The 17,050-nt window shown below is 44.9% G+C and overlaps 1 long non-coding RNA gene across 1 annotated transcript; it reads right to left on the reverse strand.

The window, feature by feature from the left end:
- Window positions 1-4,190: 4,190 nt before the first annotated feature.
- Window positions 4,191-15,192, reverse strand: LOC116270049. Its single transcript, XR_004177944.1, has 2 exons — window positions 14,503-15,192; window positions 4,191-13,918 (listed from the first exon to the last, which is right to left on the reverse strand). It is a non-coding gene; the product is annotated as an uncharacterized LOC116270049 (long non-coding RNA).
- Between the last annotated feature and the right edge of the window lie 1,858 nt (window positions 15,193-17,050).

Here is a 17,050-nt window from a genome sequence, read left to right on the forward strand (position 1 = left end):
ATGCTGAGGGTAGGGCAAGAAAGCACATGTGTACAGACACACACACAAGCACACATGAACATCGAGGGATGTGGTCAGGATGGAAGTCCGCAGGAGCTGAGATTTGGGAAAAATGACAAAAAGGCTTTGCTGACTCTACCCTGTGTGAGTTCAAAATTGCATTCAACTGCTAGCAACAGAGGCCTGAAAAACAGCGGCTTAAACAAAATAGGGGTACATTTTTTCTCTTAGGCAGGGCAGGACTACTCTGGTGGCTTTACAATGCCATCAACATATTGAGCTCCTTCTATCTTTCTGTTCTGCCATCCTTAGTGAGTGGCTTCCATCTGTAAGGTCACCTCATGGCCCAACATGGCTGCCAGCACCCCTACCCTATCTGTGTTACGGGCAGGAAGAAGAAGAAATTGGGGAAGAGCAAAAAGGGTGCCTTTCAAATGCGTCAGCATCTCTAAAGGAATTCCCCAGAAATCCCCCCAGTGAATTCTGTGTACAACTGACTGACCACATCTGCAGGGGAAGCTGCAGAATGTGGTTTTGTAGCAGGGCACATTACCACATTCAACAATACGGGGATTCTGTTACTAAAGGAAAGGAGAGCGTAGACAATGAGACAGCAACTAGTGATTCTGGACACAAGCTCCAGGAAGACAATAAACAGAGGAGGAAAAGCACTGCCCTCCTCACCCATCTGGGGTACACAGGACACTATCAATAAGCAATAGAAGCCCAAGACTCACGCTGTAGTTAACTTGCTTTCCTGTCTTCTAAATGTTAAAGGAAAGTTCACATCCAGGGTAGTTAGGAGACAGAGCAGCATTTTAAATGCTATCAAATTCCAGCTGAATTCAGAAAATTCAGAATTTTCTGAAACGTGTTGCCCAAGATATTTTTGAATGTTACATGAAAAAATGAGTCCCTAATCAAAAAGTTTGGGAAACTTTGGATTGAACCAAGTTATGCAGTTTATTTAATTGCAGAAAATGTTGGGGTCACTGGTGTCCTCACTTGCCTTGTGATTTTTTTTTTTTATTTTGGACAGAGAACATTCCCGTATTTGACCATGGATTCACTTCTTACAGAGAATCCCGTGGGATAAACATTCCACACAGTAAACATTTAGGAAATAATGGTGTAGTCAGAGGCTACGTCCTTACTCTGCCAGTTTTCTCAAAGCACTGCCCGTGGGCCACCTACACCAGAATCTTCTTAGCTCCATCCCAGAACTACTGAATCACAGTCTCAGGCCTGTGGCTTGGAAATCCGCATTTTCAAAGCTCTCTGAGCTACAGTCTTATGCTCATTGAAGTTTGGGATCCACCGGGTGACAGAGTTGTGCCTCCACTTTACAGACACCGTGACTTGATCAATTTATATCCAGGTACCTCCTCCTGGCTCACTCAAAACTCATTTCTCTCATCACCATTTGGTACCTGGATAATTTTCTCAGCTCTGTTCCAAGCAGCTTGCATTTATCTTTATTGTTGCTCTTTTTATTGATTTAGGTCCATCTCTGCAATTCGTCAAGCTTGGATTGCATTTTAATCTTGTCCTCCAAAGTAGCTAAGATCCCTTCCAGCTTCCTATCATCCAGAAATCTGATTAGCTGGGTCTCAATTCCATCTTTCAAGCCATTAATGAAAACATTAAATGGTCCTGGTTTGGCATGAAGGTCTTCAGGGTTCTCGGGGGGTATATGGTTCCCATATCTGCCACTAGCCTCTGCTTGGCGTAGTCCTGGGCTGGAGATCAGGCCCAACATTTCAGTTGTTGGGTACTGCATCCTCATGCTTCCTCATCCATGCATGTAGTGCAAATCTGTGTAGGAAAAATACAACCTAGTAATTAGTTAATTAATGAATTCAACAGATATTAGATCAACCAATGTCTTTAAAACACTAGGTTTTTCCTCTCACACCAGCGGCATGTTGACCTCAGAGTGAAGAAGCCAATGCCGAGTGCGTGCATTAGAAAGATCATTTTTTATGTAAAATGCAACTCAGCTCTGTCTTTGTGACACACCATTCCAGGAGGAGACGACCTCAAGACAAGCAGCTTTCCATGCAATATTGCAGCAAGGGCTCACTTTCCCAAGCATTTCCCACACTCCAATCACTGCTCTAATTTTTTAGATGTGTTAACTCACTTCCTGCTCACAATACTTTTATGAGGTGAGTGCCATGGTTATCTCCCTTTTCTAAGATACCATGCAGATAGTACCAGAGCTGGTAAGTGTCAGAGCAAGAATTCAGGCTCAAGCAGTCTGGCTCCAGGGCCCAGGCTCTGGACCACTCTTCCATCCTGTTGCAGCAGTGGTTGAATGGATTATATGGTGGGAACAGCCTACCCAGCGCTCAGAACCCAGAAATGATCAGAAAGACTCATCGTGGTGCTCATGGGTTTTCAGCAGTCATCTCCCTTCATGTTCCCAAACCATGCCAATCAATATTCTTTGCTGCTATTGGGTAGATGACGAGATAGACAGAGGAAGATAACTGCGCCAGAGTCAACCCCAGGTCAGCGGACTCTTTCGTCCTCGGAGGCTTGCCCCAGGAGAGACCAGCTGAACAGGCATTGCCTGGGACTCCTTGGGGGAAGTGGAGGTTGGAAAAGTGAGTGAAGTAACAAGCACTTGGGGGGGATGGCGTCAGTGTTCAGTTCATCCCTTGCTATGGCCCATCCTCAAACTTGTCGCAAAGCCCTGCCAGCCAGGACACCCACAAAGCCCACCTTCTCCAGAGGGGCCTGAATCTCTTGTTGGGCTTGATGTGGGTTTGGGAGGCGATGGCTGGGCTGAAGTGACCTCTGTCATTCAACAGACTCAGCCACTCAGGGGGGCCTGGCCTGACTCCAGGCGCACAAGATGCAGCCTCTGCCCTCAGAGATTCAAAGGTCGAGCAGACATTGGCCACAGTCCCGGCTGCTCGGATCGTGGCAGAGGCTGAACCAGAGCAGAGGTGGAAGCAGAGGTGTGGGCCGCAAGCTCTTCTTGGAGTCTCAGGAGCTGCAGAGGGCAAGCTGGGCTTCCTGGAGGAGGAGGCGTGAGCGTTGGGCCTTGAAGTCAGGTTTCAGCGACGGCGGAGGTGCGGGGTAAATGGGGTAGGTATTGAGGGGGTGTGAACACTCATGTGAGGCCTCATGAGCACTGGAGCAGCGCTGGTGGCCGGTGATTTCTCAGACAAATGCCTGCCAAAGCCTCTGACATAAATCAATTTTTCACTTCATTCCTTAGGACTCAGCCCCTCCGTCAGGCACTCAGCAGCTGTTTCCTGAGCTGATGTACATCTGATTAGTCTATCAAGCTCCAACAGCCAAGGCCAAGGCCCCCAGAATGAAAAACTGATGCGGCCGCCCCTTCCTGTGCCAGAGACAGGAGAAGGGAAGGAGACTGACGGCCTTTGTTGTCTGAGCGAGACCATAAAGCACTTCGCCTATAGGCCACAAGAGGGCGATGGTGGCACACACATAGGATCTTCCCGAAGAGCCCGCGGAAACACCTGCTTGGAGAATCTGGAGGTAGTGAAAGATGACTTTGTTAAGGAAGGGCGATGGCACTTCTCCCTGCCCCAGAGCTCTGAAACCTTTAAAGTGGCTTTAGCAGCGTGGTTTAAGAATGGCTCCTTCGGTACAAGGACGGCCAACACGTCTTCTGCTGGGTTTGATGCCAGCGTCCTTCCCATTTGCAGGGGAGGACGGCAAGTGAGGAGGGCACTCAGGATGTAGCTGGCTCCTGGCCGTGGACAGTGGCCGCTCTGGGGCCAGCAGGGCAGAGCCGCCTTCCTATATCTGAGAACTCAAGGGCGAGAGGAGGCAGGGCAACTGGTTGGCCTCAGTTAACAGGGCGACCCTCTGGCCCTGGTTCTGACGGCGACTCACTGTGTAAGATAAGGAGTGTCTCGCTTTGTACAGCGGGCAGGTGGTGGGTCTCTGCACGTCCAGCATCTCCGGGCTTCCGTCCTCTGAGCTGTTTTGACATGGGAGGCGCCGGCAGGGAGGGAGAGGTCACCGATGTGGGGAGCTGGTGCAGAGCGGGGAAGTAGCCTGTGATGCTCCAGAACCCGGAGATGCCCCTCCCATTCCTTGGGCCTTGACTGTCTCATCTGTAGAATGGGTGGGTCGGACTAGATAATCTCTAACCATTGCTTCCCTTCACTTCTGTCCCAATAAACACATGCGGAGCTTTTTCCTTTGTCTTTTTTTTTTTTTTTAAGAGATGAGGTCTCACTATGTTCCCCAGCTCTGAGTGCAGTGGCTGATCCCACTACTGTCCAGCACGGGTGCTCTGACTTGCTCCATTTCCGACCTGGGTCTGCTCACCGTCCCTTAGGCAACCCGGTGGTCTCCTGCTCCGGAGAGGCCACCATATTAATGCCAAACTTAGCGCAGACACCTGATCGGCATAGTGCACTAACGCCCGGAATTCCTGGGCCCAAGTGATCCTCCTGCCTTCTGAGTAGCTGGGACGACAGGTGGGTGCCACCACTGTGCCTGGCACAGAGCTTATATTGATGCTAAAACTTTTGATTCTGATTCCATTAAAAGACAAAATAAAACATGTTGCCCTTTGGCTGTTTCTGACCTCCGTAGTGCCCCCAAAGTGTCCCAACTGAATAGCAGTTGGCGACTGCTGTGAATGCACATGTGGCCTTTGTCCACACGGTGCATCTGAGGGAAAATGACAGAACACTCAATCCAATTAGAGGAGGCCAGCACAGGCTGGCAGTGAGGAGCAGGCACGAGGCTGCATTCCCTGTGCGGGCTCCTGGGCCCATATGTTAAGCTTTGCCTTCAGTTCCTGCAGGAGGTGTCCCTTGTCCAGCCTCAGATGTCCTAGCCTCCAGCCAATGGAGGCCGATGGAGGCTGCGTTAGTTCTATGGTGGCACATGGGCCTTTTGTGGCTCCCATGGCCCATTGATACTTTATGTGTACTGTATTTCTTCAGTTGTATCTTCCAATGCTCCCATTGATTTTTAAATTTCTGTGCAAATATAAAGCAAACTGAAGTTTATGGAGTGTAGGAGAATCCATCTGAAAATTCCCTAGGGTGGCACCAGAGATTGTAACATTAGATGCACTAAGAAACAATTGCAGCACACTGCTTGGCTCTGCAGTAAATAAAATTTATATGGTCATAGAATTGCAGAGCATAAGAGAGCTAATTATGGTTACTGAAATGGATGGGAGTGTTAGCAAACCTAACAAAAAATAAAAAAAGGTTTGGGGTGGGGAAAAGTATAACTGAAAGAAGTCAGGAACCAAAGCTGGAGGAAAGATAGAAGGCAAAGAAGCTGCTAGTAACAGTAACAATTGCATCTTACAAAATGAGGAGTCCAGAAATGATGCCTAACATTGACTTAACAAGAAAAAGAGGTTAAAGGTAACTGTGTTAGTCATTAGTGCCGCTTGCCAAGATATTTCTGGTTCTGCCTTGTTCTGGACAATTCCTGACCTTCTGTGGTTAGATGGGGCCATGAGATTAGTTCTGGTAACTGAGTTGTGAACCAAAGCAATGGGAATCACTTCCAGGGCTAGCATTTCATTGCCAGTGGGATCAATTTTTCTTCCAGAAGGTGACTGGCATTATGTGAGATGGTGGCTCTTCAATCAGCCTTGGGTTTTGAATAATTACAGTGTACAGATTCTGCCTCTTCCTGTCCCCCACAGACCTGTAATAGACAAGTCCCATGAGTGAGAAACAAACCTTTCTTGATAGAAGCCATTGGAATTCAGGGTTGTCTGTCATTGCAGGATTACCTGCTGTATCCTGAACTAGCACATAATATAATTTTACTAAAAGGACAGGAGAGGAAGTGGTCGGGGTTATAGGCGAACTAAGTCTTCAACTATTAGAACATAAAATAAATAGGTAATACAGAAATTGTTAATCCAAGAAGTAGCAAAATTAACATATTATTTGAGATGTAAAATTGTCAAAAGTGGTTACTACTGGGGAGGGGGACTAGGGATGGAGCAAAGGAATTTTGCTTTGTCATTATAAACCCTTCTCTAGTATTTGGCTTTTGAAATTAAAGTTTGTTAGTTTTTGAAATAGGTTAAGTAGGTACAGAAGAGGATACAGGAAGTCAGTGTATTTCCCACTTCTGTTTTCCAATTCGGAGGCAACGCCTTGCCAGTTTCTTAGGTATTCTTACAGGAGCAGTCTAGGAATACAAAAACATATACAGGCTTACATGCCTTTACTTTCAGTTAGCATTATATCTTAGACACCATTCTTAACCATTTATTTAAAGCTGCTTTTGCTTAAAAATAGCAGGGTAGTGTCCCATCATATGGGTATACTATCACTTAGCTGGTCCGCTATTATGGGACATTTGTTTCTCATTTTAAATGTTATTGACAATGCTCTGTGAATATCTTTGTAACATGTCATTTTATGCATGCGTAAGCCTGTCTAAAGGCTAACATCCTGAAAGTGAAATTCCTGGGTATGTGTATAATACATACACTTTCTGAGAGAGTGTACAAACTGCCTACACAAGTTGTACCAATTATTTACTCCCACCAGTACTGGAGAAAGTGCCCTGAGCCAGTGTCTTACCTGTAAGGTCTATTGATTTGAATAGGAGTTAAAGTGGTGGGGATTTATTTTCTAAATTACTCCCTGAATCATCCATTGAAATGAATGAAAACAAGACTGTAATACTGCACTGGCATGAAGAGTTTTAAATTAAATCTCACATTCTTCAAATCCTTTTGGCACTCACTCTTTCCTTCATTTACCCAGCAAATATTGGTTGAGTACCTTCTATGGTCAGGGGCTGCTAAACATAGTGAGTGGATGGGTGGATGGACAGATAACCAAACCATATTTCAGATCTATAGCTCCAGTAAAGGAATTAATGCAAACAAATACTAGGGATTCTGAATATTCTTTCTTTTCTAAAACATTTTATACCTACACATGTATCTACATATATGTATCTCTCAATGATTCTTTCTCGGTTTCTCCATCATTGAGTGTAGAGTTGTAGAAGCAATGACTTAGTTTGAGAGTAAAATTGTGAAATCATAGCATTTGCAGCTCATTCCCATTCTCTCCAACTTCTTCCACCACTCAGAACTGTGGTTGCCTCTCTCCCATTGCCCCCAGGATCTCATTTTTTCCATCTCCCTCCTCTTGGCTTCCAACAGGCACAGATCTTCCCAGTTTCAGATGAGACTTCCTTTGCCACTGTGCTAACATCAGGGCAATCCAGCCACCCGATTCCCTGGCTGTGACGTTAGCACAAGCCCCGTCCTCCACAACCCAGTCTCCTTTCTGAAAGGAAGACTGAATCCCATCACTCTCCTACCTAAATATATTGGTGGTTCCTCTTTGCCTTTCATAAAGCGTGACATCAATGCCCTGAGGTTCTCACCGCTTCTGTGCCAGACTCATTGCTAAGTGCTAGGTGCACATATTATTCCACTTCACCCTCCTGACCACTTTCAGAGGGGATCATAATATTACCCACATTGTACAGGTGGGAGCACTGGGGCACTAAAGTGACTGAGGACCAAGGACACCTAACTAGGAAAGGAAGGTGCAGGAATTTGAGTCCTGTTTTCAAAGACTGCCCCTAATCACAGCACGATGGCACCATATCATTTTTATAAGCTTTCTGAGATTACTCCCAAGGGACAGAATTCAAGGTTCCTACACCTTTGCTTCTAGGTGCCCTCATTGTGGTCTTTCTTGTAAGACACTTTGCCATGCAACTCTCTGCCTCTGTTCCTACAGTGGGAAAAATTGAAGCATAGGACTGAGGCAGAGATTCTCAGAAAATGTTGGTGAAGTGGAATCCCACTGCATTCTGGTAGCATCCAGTCCTGCAAGCCTCTTTTCCTCACCCCTTTCTTCAACCTCTCTGCATCTGGGCTCTGCCCATGCCTCTGGTCCATTCTGGCTAGGTCTCCAGGGACAGGCACCCTTGTAGCCACATGCATTGTCAGCCTGGGACCCTGCTCTTGGCTCCTCTTGTAGCCAGTTGTCGTCCATCTTGGTCTCCAGCACGCTGCCCATGAATAGCTGTTTCCCCTCCATAGCTTCTTGCTTTCTAGCTCCACAAGATAGATTTGCCTTCTATCCACGACCTTCTTACCCCAAGTCAGGGAGCTGTCCATAGCTTTGTCCTGCACTACCTACCCTCCGACTTACAAGACCCACCCACAGTCCCTACTGGGGACATAGGAGCCATTCCATAAACAGAAGCTGGATGAATATTTAACGGGGAGTAGTATATTAACAACTTACGTGGGTGTTGTAACGATCCGCAGTGAAATATTCCCTCACCTCTTGGTGAAATTATCATTCTGAACCACGGAATACATTAGGTTTTATGATCTACGTGCTTCTTTGGGGAAATACAAATCTTAAAACATCATCTTCATATGACAGGGCAAAGAGTCCCCAGGGACACAAGATGTTTAAGGACATTAACTGAGAATCAGAAATAGTTTGCGATTAATATTGGGGTTTTGTTTATAGGCATAAATAAATCCCAGGTCTAGGGCTAACTTATAAAAATCCGTCTGTGAGGAAAACTCTGATCGCAAATGATGGAATGGGAAAACAATCTGAATTTAAAGAAGTGATTTGGGGGCAGGGTTTCAGTGTTTAGAAGCTAATATTTTCTGGCCATAAATGAATATGCTATTCAAACATTCTGAGTCATCAACTAAAATAAATAGGATAGAGACTAGGAATTTATATTGATGGTCTACAGCTGTCCAAGTTCTGTAAGTAGGTCATGTGAAATGAAGTTCCTTTTCCGGGGTCATTGAAAGGGGCCTGCTTGCCCTTCTTCCTTCCCCATTGAGGCAAGGAAGCTGTGATAATTTTCAACAGGAGGAGGCCAGAGGAGGAAGCACTGGCATTTGGAGCCTGGCATGACTGGAAGTAGGCAGGGGTCCTCATGGAAGGAGCACTGCTTTGGGAGTGGGAAGACCCCTAATTTGGGAGTGGGAAGACCGCTGTTTGCCTCCTCCCTGCCTGTTAGTCATGTGGCTCTCACATATCCAACCCTGCTCAGGCCTCCTCCTTGGTCCAGAACCCATCACAGACTATCCATGGCTTCTAGAACAAAGTCCAAGCCTCCAGATCCTTAGCCTGGCTCCTAGCCTCCTCTGCAATGTGCCTCTGCCACCCTCCAGGCTCGCTTCCCCGCACAGAGGGCTTCTGAGCCTCAGCACAGGCTCTCTCACTTCTTGCTCCCTTTCCATAACCTGCAGCCTCTGCCCTCTGCCTTTCCTCTTAGAGCCATTTGGTTAAAAAAAACTGCTCTTCTTTTAAAACAGCTCAGAAGTCATCTCCTCTCTGAAGCCTTCTCAGAGTCCTCTGGGAAGAGGTAGCTTAACACCCTTCTGACTTTCTAGTAAACCGTGAGTATCTTGTAGTCTTGTGGCCTTTTGGTACACAGAATGAGTAGACTATGGTTCCTTGTCTCATTGGTGTTGAATCTAGCTAGGTGACTTTTCATAGTCCAGGGCCTTAAGAGGCAATGCACTGCCTGTGTTCTTTTGTGCTTCTTTGATTTTCCAAAGGGAATGTAAGGACATGTAGAGCAAATCTGATCCCAATCCAAACCTGGAGCCAACTCCAGCTGACTTGCATCCTAAGGCAGAGCTGCCTTGGGCAAACCACACAACTGGAAGTGAAAAAAAATGCTTGTTGTTGGAAACCACTGAGTTTTATTGTGGCTTGTTACGCAGCATTCATGTGGCAATAGCTGACCAATACATTATTACCTTGGGGCTGAACCTCAGAGAGAAGTGTAAGCAGAAGAAAGTATCAGCTGAGTGTGGAGGAGTTAAAAGATATCAGGGCTGCTACTCTAAGCCTCTCAGAGAAGCCAACCTTTGGTGTGAGGCTGTGTCTAACACGGAAGTGGTAGCACTAGAGAGAGGAGAGATCTGGATAGAGGGGCAGAGACAGTGCTCCTGGATGGATATCCAATTCCTGGATAGAGATCCAGGAATTCCCACATGACCTGGTAGAGGATGAGGAACCTCTAGGAGAACTGCTTGACTTATATTAATTCGGGAACAGCACAAGGGAGCTACAAAGCACAGGGTCTTGGGACCTCAGGCTATGGAAGGACTTTAGTTATCTGCTTAATACCTTCAGACCAGACCAACTACCCTCAGCCCCAGAAGACACCATCACAGGATGCCCAGGACCTCACAGGATGAGGATGCAGTAGTAGAGGCCAGTGAGGACCCAGAGGGGAGCATAAGCACCCGAGGTCACTCTTCCCATCACTATGCTGATACTGTATCAGAAAATAGGAGGTGGAGAGTGGAGAACCTATGAATGGAGAAAACTTTGTGACTTTATGGATGTTAACTTTAAAACAACTGAAACTATACCCAAGAGACTATTCTAAATGGGAAGAGACTGAGTTACCTTTAATTAAGAAGCTTAAGGTGGCCCTGCCCTAGGTTGAATTCCTTCATCAGAGAAAGGGTAGAGGCTTGGGTACAAGATAAGACATGTTGCAGAGAAGACAGTTATTATTATAACATCTAAGTTGTAGTGGGTAATTGTTGACTATACTTGCTATAACCTCAATGTTGCTGTCCCTCTAAAATTCATATATTGGAACTTAATTTCTAAGGTGATGGTATTAAGAGATGGAGGTTTTGGGAAGTGATTAGATCATAAGGACTCTGCCCTAATGGGTGGGATTGGTGCCCTTATAAAAGGGTTTTAAGGAGTGAGTTTACTCTCTTCTGCCCTTCTATCATGTCAAGATACAGAGAAGGTACCATCTGTGAGGAACAGGACCTCATCAGACACTAGATCTGCTGGCACCTTGATCTTGGACTTCCCAACTTCCAGAATTGTGAGCAATGAATTTCTGTTGTTCATAAATTACCCGGTCTAAAATATTTTGTTATAGCAACAGGAATGAACTTAGATACCACTATACACACTCTGCTTGCACTGATGGTGCTTTGGAGGTTGAAGGAATTGGGTGCTCGATGTGGGCTGAAGAGTTATGGGAAAAGGGCAGTTGTTGCATGTTACTGGAGTTGAAAAGTAGAAAAGCGAACATTTATGTGACTAAGAAAAATGGAAATCCCTTACCCCTGAAGATCTTCAGTGACATTAAGAAGATTCTCTCTTTCCCATCACGTATGGATTTAAGGTTAAAGTCATTCCACTTAAATATTATGGCAACAGAGAGGCCCTCAGGACCTGGAGACCTCCAAGCTGCTGCTGACTTTTAAGTTTCACAACATTGAGAAGGTAGGGGGGATTATTTTCAATACATCTCTTCTAGAGAAGGACGAAATACAATGTGTGTGTGTGTGTGTGTGTGTGTGTGTGTGTGTTGGCGGGAGGGTGGGGGGTGGTGATTCAGGAGAATCTGAAATAGGTCAGCTTGATACTGAATTGATCATCATTGTTGCTGTAACAAATTAGCCATGATTAACACAATTAACTTTAGTGGCTTAAAAACAAGCCTCCACTGTCTTTGGAGGAAACTAGCAGGCAATGGGATTGGTTAGTATCCAAGATCATTGTTAAGTATCAGAGCAGGCAGGAGCCCATCCCTGATGGAAGCCTGAAATATGGGGTGGGAATGACTCAGGGGAGAGTCAGTGACTCCTGCTCTGCACTTTGGGTCAAACAGCTGTATGGTGAACTGAATAATGGTCCCCCAAGGATGCCCACGTCCTGTTCCCTGGAACCTATGAATGTTTCATTCCATGGTAAAAGTGACTTTGCAGATGCAACTAAATTAAGGATTTTGACATGGGGAGATTATCCTGAATTATTAATATCTGGATGGGCGCAATATAATCACAGGAGTCTTTATAAGAGGGAGACAGGAATTGCAGGGAGGGGAGACAATGGAAGCAGAGAACTCAGTCACGTAGCCATAGGCCAAGGAATACAGGCGGCCTCTAGGGGTCACAAGAGGCAAGGAACAGATCCCTTCCAAATCCTCTCTCAGAAGGAACTATCCTTGCCGACACCTTGATTTGAGCCTCAGAATACTCATTGTAGGCATCTGACTCCCAGAACTGTACGAGAATAAATACATGTTGTTTTAAGCCACTAAAGTTAATTGTGTTAATTGTTAATTTGTTACAGCAGCAATGAAAAACAAACACAAGTTGGAAGCAATATAATGAACCAACAATAGGGGACTGTGTGACAGAAGCTCGTTTTTGTAGAGGGAACACACTTATGGGAACTAGTGTAGAGTTTGAGCTTTTGAGGTGAGCAGATGTGGAGATCTGAGTCCAGTACTATCCTTTCTAGTGGTGTGATCATGAGCAAGTGACTTATCCTCTTTAAGTCTCAATTTCTTCATCTGTAAAATGGGGATACCCACTTCATAGTCTTGTGAGGGCTGAACTGTGCCTGGTACACAGTAGGCACTCACTCAATAGTAATGTCTATTATCATTATCATAGAAAAAAATCTGAAAGGACCTAAAGCAGCAGGAATAAGAAAAAAGTAATAAAAGGTGCATTATAACAATTAAAGAATCTGGAAATGTTCAGAGTTTTATAAAGGTCTAATTCATTCTCAAAAAATGAACTATAGTCCATTGCTCTGCCTCTTGGGTAATGTTTTTACTACTTTTATTTTTACAAGTTACTTGCAATTAAATGTTTTATCTTGCCAGTTCTTTTAAATAACTTTTCAAAGTGTACAACATTTGTACTGTCTTCCATTAAATTGCTTTTGTCCACGTGGTTTTGCTCCCAAGGTTTTGAGGTGGTAGGGACTCTGAGTGAGGGCAGAAGGCAAACAGGGAAAGAAAAAGGGAGCTGGGCCTTCTGGAGTCTGGAGGGACAGCCTGGGGCATCTGGGGACAGAGAGCAAGCACCCTTTTGTTTGATACTTAACTCTGGGAGGAAAAAATCAAGGTTAAACTGTGATTTTAAGCAAATCATGTTTACTTAAGTATTAATTCATTGTAGGTATTTTTTGCAAATGGTTTAAAACCGTGTCTCTATTTAGTTATGCAGATATTAGCAGGTAAGGAGAACTTTATTTTTAATATTAATTCAACAGACATATTGAGCATCCACCATCGGCCAGGCAGACGAAAGAATGGATTTGGGAGGGAAGCAGTGAGTGGATGAAGAGAAACATAAAAGTGAGTAAATCAAGCTAACGAGTTTCCATAAGCCTATTATCTACTTTCACATTTTTCCATATTTACCTTATATCTCTATTTCTCTTTTTATTTTCAAAATAATTTGAAAGTAATTTTAAGACATCATGATTCTTCATCCCTATATATTTCAACATAAATCTCTGCTATGGACTGAATTGTGTCCCCCTCAAATTCACACATTGAAGCCCTAACCCCAAATGTGATATTTGGAGATGGGACATTTGGGGGTAATTAGGTTTAGATGAGGTCACAAGGGTGGAGCCCTCACAATAGGATTAGTGCCCTTGTAAGAAGAGATACCAGAGAGCTTCTGTCCTCTCTCGCTCTCTGTTGTGTGAGGACACAGTGAGAAGGCAGCTGTCTGCAAGCTGAGACTGCAACTTTCAGGAAGAGAGCCCTCACCCAAGTTCAACTATGCTGGCACCCTGACGTAGGACTCCAGTTCCTAGAACTGTGAGAAATAAATGTATGTTGTTTAAGCCACTCAATCTGTGGTATTTTGTTATCACAGTCCGAGTAGAGCAAGATGATTGCCTAAGAGTAAGAACATATTCCTTTATTACCATCTGCTATTATTGCTAAGAAAGTTAAACATAATTCTATAATATCATATAATATCATCTATATTCAAATGTTCCCAAAATGAGTTTTATAGCTATTTTAATCTACTCTGATATTACTGTTGTTGTTTTATTTACCTGGAATAAAACTGACCTTTGATCAGTGTTGCCAATGGCATGTCTGTTCACCATATAGCATTTGCTTGCATTGCAGAGTCCTGTTTAAAAGAAAATCACCAGGCTCTGCCAAGCTTGTCCTCTACCTTCCTATTAAATGACATCAAATACCATGTCTTGAAAAAGCTGAACCCTTTCATCTCCCCTTTCTAACTGCACCTGGGAGGAGCTTAGGCTCTCTTCTCATGGACCAACTGATGTTCACTCAGGTAGGGTGAAATGGGGTACAAGAAATTAGGTTCTTTAGCCCCTTCTGCAGCTGCCAATTTTGAATTGATATCATTTGATTTGGAAAATATTAAATGTCTACCATGTGCAGGGGCCTTTCACATGAATTATCTTGTTAAATACTCACAGAAACTCTGCAGAATATAGTGGGACCATATCTCCTTTTAGAGCCCTGGGTATATAAGAAATGTTATTATTCTTTATTTCCTTTAAGCAAACTTTGGACTCTTTGAGTTCTTGTTTTACCATGATTTTTTTTGTTTGTTTACCATTCTGCTTCACTTGTTATTGGGGTCCCCCTTCCTATCTACCTTCCTCCTTCCTTTTCTTTTCTCCTCCCACTTCCCTTAATCCCCTCTACCTTCTTTCATTCCCCTTCCATTCTGCTCTTCCCCACCTCTTCATAAGTCTCTTCTGACTCCCTCTTCCCTCTGCTCTTCCTCCTCACACCTTCCTCTTCCCTCTGCCTTCTTAACCATACAGAGCTCCCTGTGGGTAGGGCTGTGGTCCATACTAATAACAGTAAATTCCCATTTATTGAGTGCTCACTGCATTCCAGGTGCATGGATGAGTCTAATTAGTCCTCACAGCAACCCTATGAGACAAATTGATTGTTTATGATGCTTTAGGCTGCAAGTAACAAAACCCAACTAACAGTGGCCTGAATCATAAGGCATCTATTCTTTATTTAACAGGATAGAGGAAGAGGATGCTGGCCTTAGTTCAGCTGCCCAGTGGTGGCATCAAGGCCTCCAGCCTTGTGCTCTCCTCTTCTCTGTTGGGCTTATTCCTGCATGTCTGCAGTATGGTAACTGAGCCCCACATCTGCACTCAAAGGCAGAAGGCAGAGTAGAGCCTATGGTTATGAGAAACTGTCTTTACCTGTTGTGAAAGGAAAATATCTCAGGCCCCCAAAATCACTAAGCTAAAGGGAAAATTCAAGCTGGGAACTGCTTGGGGCAAACCTGCCTCCCATTCTTATCAAAGTTATTCCTTTGCTCACTGAGATAAGTGCACATCTGATTGCCTCCTTTGGAAAAGTGAATGAGAAACTCAAAAGAATTCAACTGTTTGTCTCTCACCTATCTGTGACCTGGAAGCCCCCTTTCCCCTTCGCGTCTTCCTGCCTTTGCTTGGGTTGTCCTGCCTTTCCAGACTGAACCAATGTTTATCTTACATATATCGATTGATGTCTCATGTCCCCCTAAAATGTATAAAACCAAGCTGTGACCCGAACGCCTTGGGCACATGTTGTCAGGACTTCCTGAGGCTGTGTCACAGGTGCACATCCTCAACCTTGGCAAAATAAACTTCCTAAATTAACTGGATTTTCGGGTCTACTCTGTGCTTCTCTCTCTTTAATCTTTTTCTTCTCAACTCATTGGCCTAACATGTGTTACATGGTCACCGCTAGCCACAAGGGAGACTGGGAAACTGAGTGTTGAGCTTTTTTAGCCTCTGTAGTGGTGAGAAGAGAGAAGGGATTTGGGAATTTCCTTTGGATGGCCACTTAACACTGTCTGCTTCATAATTGGCTTTCCTTTTACAAAAGAAAAACTGAGACTCAGAAGAGTTCTTATTCGCCCCAAGGATCAAGCTGCTAAGAAGAATTTGAATCCACATTTCTTTGACTTCAAGTTCACAAAATTTTCAATAAGCAATTCTTACCCACTCAGGGCATTCTATAAGGCACACAGCTCTCTTGCCACCCTCATATGTGCATTTATTTATTCAAACATCTCTGAGTGCTTATTGTGTGCCAACCCTGGGCTGAACACCAGGGGTCCAGAGATGGATCAGCAGGGCACAGTCCAGTGGGCTCGTTGATGCATTAACAGATGGTTCAAGTTCAGAGTGGTAAGTGTGCCAGGAGAGCTGGCGTGTGAGCACAGATGAAGAAGGGTGTGAATGACTAAGCTTCCAAAACATACCTTGCCCCATGCCGCCTGCTAGAGAGTGGCAGAGCAGGGACTCAGAGTCTGAGTTGTCTAATTACAAAGCTGGAACCCTGCCCCTCTTCCCTTGGACCTTCTGCCGTGCACAGCAGCCAGTGGAGGGAGCAACTCTGACACCCAAGCAGGCACGGACCCCAGCTCTATGTAGGTGGCTTCTGAATGATGATGGTTCTCTTCACAGCATTCCCCAGAAGTGAGGGCATGAGCTTAAAGAAAACAAAAGCAGTGCCAACTCTGGAATAACCCCCCTGCAAGCCTGTTCAGTGTTTTCTTCTAAAAATAAATAAATAAATAAATAAAATAAGAACTGTTTTGGTCACATCTAAGCTGGGCTCAGCAGAGGGAAGCTAGCCATCTAGATCTTCATGTCCTAGCTATTTGTTTTTCTTCAGTGGTGTCATTCTGTCCCTTAACTAGGTCACTCAGTTCCCCATTTGGCTTTACCTATGGTTGGTTGTAGGCTGTAAGTGAAAGGAAATGCCAACTTCTCACAACTTGGAGAAAAACCCAGCCCAGTCATGGCTTTTCCTCCCACTGTAGAAGCTGAAAATGCCAGACACTCACATCCCAATCTCTCTTGCACCAAGCAGAGCCACGGCCTGGGCTCAGCCAATCAGATGCATCACTCCTGAGCTGAATTACAAACGAATGAAGTGGAGAAGGAGGGACCCTGCAGGATCCATTCTAGCAAGGGTGTTGGCAGCCAGAGCAGCCACAACAGTTTCCCGAGGCGGCAGATCTGGTGGCTGCATCTGAATGGAACAGCAGAGGACTGGCATTGTAAACTGAGCTGCAGGTCCCTAACAGCAACAGCCGAGTCTCCACAGGGCCGGTTCTGAGCCTGCTTTCCAACATCGTCCCAGCTGTATGGCCTCCAAGGCTGGTTTTAGGCCCTCTCATATACTCTGTGTGCTATCCAATATCCTACAATAAATTCCTTTCTTGTGTAAATCAGGAAAAATTAGTTTGTTGCTTGCAAACTAAGCACCC

This window comes from Papio anubis, chromosome 13, assembly GCF_008728515.1.
Source record: "Papio anubis isolate 15944 chromosome 13, Panubis1.0, whole genome shotgun sequence".
NCBI classification, from domain to species: Eukaryota; Metazoa; Chordata; class Mammalia; order Primates; family Cercopithecidae; genus Papio; species Papio anubis.